Genomic DNA, 3,812 nt, shown 5'->3' on the forward strand with positions numbered 1-3,812 from the left:
GGAGGAGGAGGAGAAGGAGGAGGAGGAGAAGGAGGAGGAGGAGAAGGAGGAGGAGGAGGAGACGATGGCAGGGGACAGGGGAGACCCAACTTTCTATCAAAGTTCTGTAAGAGATTTCTTCTTACAGAATGGAAGATTTCTTCTTTTTTCTTTTTTGGAAATAAAGTCTTGCTCTTTCGCCAAGCTGGAGTGCAGTGGTGCAATCTCCACTCGCTGCAACCTCCAGCTCCCTGGTTCAAGCGATTTTTCTGCCTCTTCCTCCTCAGTAGCTGGGATTACAGGCATGCGCTACCACACCCAGGTAATTTTTTCATTTTTAGTAGAGACGGGATTTCACCATGCTGGCCAGGACTGTCTTGATCTCCTGACGTCGTGATCTGCTCACCTTGACCTCCCAAAGTGCTGGGATTACAGGCGTGAGCCACCGTGCTAGGCCAGAGATTCTTTTATTATTATTATTATTATTATTATTATTATTATACTTTAAGTTCTAGGGTACATGTGCATAACGTGCAGGTTTGTTACATATGTATACTTGTGCCATGTTGGTGTGCTGCACCCATCAACTCATCAGCACCCATCAACTCGTCATTTACATCAGGTATAACTCCCAATGCAATCCCTCCCCATTTCCCCCTCTCCATGATAGGCCCCAGTGTGTGATGTTCCCCTTCCAGAGTCCAAGTGATCTCATTGTTCAATTCCCACCTATAAGTGAGAACATGCGGTGTTTGGTTTTCTGTTCTTGCGATAGTTTGCTGAGAATGATGGTTTCCAGCTGCATCCATGTCCCTACAAAGGACATAAACTCATCCTTTTTTATGGCTGCATAGTATTCCATGGTGTATATGTGCCACATTTTCTTAATCCAGTCTGTCACTGATGGACATTTGGGTTGATTCCAAGTCTTTGCTATTGTGAATAGTGCCACAATAAACATACGTGTGCATGTATCTTTATAGCAGCATGATTTATAATCCTTTGGGTATATACCCAGTAATGGGATGGCTAGGTCATATGGTACTTCTAGTTCTAGATCCTTGAGGAATCGCCATACTGTTTTCCATAATGGTTGAACTAGTTTACAATCCCACCAACAGCGTAAAAATGTTCCTATTTCTCCACATCCTCTCCAGCACCTGTTGTTTCCTGACTTTTTAATGATTTGGCCAGTGATTCTTACATCTACCTTCAGTGGGAGATGAGGAAGATCATTATGGCTTAGACAATGCTGCACATGTAGGTTGCTGGTATGTTCTGAATCCATGTGCATAAAGCACTTCCCGTTTTTCTACTGTAATGGAGACTCTCCAGCTCAAGGCCTAGAGTATTTGATCCCAAGATCAAGACATTATGCCCCTTGAATAGTAGTGCTGTTTGATTTCATGTGTCACATTAACACACAGCTCTCCTATATTCCTTCACTAACCTCAGGACTGAGCAAGGTCTTTTAAATTTTTTTTTTTTTGGTTCAAATTATTGACCTGGGAGCAGGGTGCTAGTTCTATGGTCAGCATTCAACATTTTTTTTTTCAGTGGAGATTTTCCTTTGGGCTATACTTGCCTTCCAGTACATTTCTGCAATATGTGGTGGTAATTTTCCTGAACTTCCTCCTACTGCCTCTTATACTCACCTTCCCGAAATAATTTGCCTCACTTAAATAAGTTTTCTTAGAGGGTAGGTTGTCAGGCAATTAAAAAAATTAGATTCCAAGAAATCTATTCTGTTTGCATTAGACTTTTTTGAGATTCTGTGTGTTCACAACAGTACTAAATCAAACTCTGATTTGGGGGAAAAAAGTATGTCAACCAAAAATTTTATATACAGCAAAATCATTCTTCAAAAATGGAGGTGAAATTAAGACATTCTCAGGTAAATTTAAGTGATGAAGTTTGTCATTAGTAGACCTGCCCCCCACACAATGCTAAAGGGAATCCTTCAGGTTAAAATGAAAGGACACTAGTCAGTAGGTCAAATCCACATGAAGAAATACAAGCACCTCATAGATAAATATAAAATATAGCATAATGTTTTTTCTTTTTTTCTCATTTCTGATTTAAAAGTCAATGCCATAAAGTAATAATTATAAAACTGTGTTAATGGATGTACAAAAAGATGTAATTTCTATGATGATAATTGCACAAAGAAAGAAATGAAGAGAATAGAGCTGTATGGAAGCAAAAGTTTTTATATACCATTAAAATTAAGTTGCTATTAACTTGAACTAGATTGTTTTAAGTTAGAATGAAGTATAATCCCCAAAGCAACCACTAAGAAAAATAACTCAAAAACAATCTTAAGGAAACAAGGGAATTAAAATGGTACATTAGAAAATATCTATTTAACATAAAAGATGGAGAGAAAAACTTTACATGTATGTAGATAAAATAATGATGTAACAAAGCTTGATCCAGTTTTTTTGACGTTTGATGGTTGACAGCTTTGAAGCCTCATCCTTCCTCCTTCTGTTTCTGCTTCACATCTGGGCAAACTGATAAGAAAGCCTGGGTTCTCCCTCCTTCAACCAGGGGAGGTTTGAACCACATGCAGGAACCTATGCTCTGGCCCTACTACTCCCTAACTGCCATAAATACCCCAAGCTTTTGTCTGCTCTCTCAAGCCATTTTTTGGCACTGCTTGTGAGCCACAGTACTCTTTTCAGAAAGCCTCATTATATGAGTCATGAACCATTCCATTTTCTCTTGGGGTGAATATAGTATCATTAGTCTTGACATCTAAATCAAATTTTGAAAGGGATTCATCCTATGTAGGGTGACCACAAACAAATCAAGACAATTGTAAATGGAGAGGGGTATATTGACTTATAAAAAGATAGGTGCTTATATGTCACTTGAACTGATGAAATAATGACAGCATTAGACTGTGATATTTTGTATATACGGTGTAATACTACAGCAGCCATATACACAAAATCTACTCAAAGAGCTACATGTTCAAAAACAGTATAAAGCAAAATAGAATTCTGAAAGTTTTCAAGTAACTCGCAGTAAAGCAAGTAAAACAAAACAGAGAAATAAAAAACAAAACAAAATATTCAAATCCTTTTTGATCCTGAAGTGGATTAGGTGTCGCTGTTGCTGCTCATGTTGACTCTGGAACCATAGCCAGACATGGGACTGGAGGATGAGCAAAAGATGCTGAGCAGGTCCTGAGATCCTAAGGAGGAGGAAGAAGAAGAGGAGGAATGAGTGAATCCCCTAACAACAGTGAGAGAGCAATATGAGCAGTTGGAGGAATGTGTAAAGGCCTGGGAGCAGTTAGAGCTCTGTGACAAGCATGTAGCCTCTCGATCACATATAGAAGAAGATTGCAAGAGGAGCTCTTTGACTTCTTGCATGCAAGGGACCATTGCTTTGCCCACAAACTCCTTAACAACTTGAAATAAATGTGAGGACTTATTCACCCCAGCCTTCATCACCTGGGCATCAGGATATTTCTTTATGGTTTTGAATATGCCATTTGTTTCTTATTTGTATAACTGTAAGTTCATATGAACCTCATAGATTTTGGCTTAGTCCAGTAGCTTCTATGTAATTTGCAGTGATTCCATCTTAATAAAGTTCTGTGATCTGCAAAAAAATAAAGTGGCAGCCTTAAGACCTAACACACCATTAATGATATTAAATATAAATAGTCTTAATGCAGCAATAAAAAGCAGAGATTGACAGAGTGGATTAAATAGCAGGGCTCAACTGTATGTTGTCTGTAGGAAACTCACTTCAAACATAATGACACAGGCAGTTTGAAAACAAAAAAATGGAAAATTATATCTATACAAACATTAATAAAA

The 3,812-nt window shown here is 38.4% G+C and overlaps 1 pseudogene; it reads left to right on the top strand.

Moving 5' to 3' along the window:
• The first annotated feature begins 3,132 nt into the window (after window positions 1-3,132).
• On the top strand, window positions 3,133-3,407 carry LOC112632156 (annotated as a pseudogene).
• Window positions 3,408-3,812: the final 405 nt, after the last annotated feature.

Source organism: Theropithecus gelada, chromosome 9, assembly GCF_003255815.1.
Source record: "Theropithecus gelada isolate Dixy chromosome 9, Tgel_1.0, whole genome shotgun sequence".
NCBI classification, from domain to species: Eukaryota; Metazoa; Chordata; class Mammalia; order Primates; family Cercopithecidae; genus Theropithecus; species Theropithecus gelada.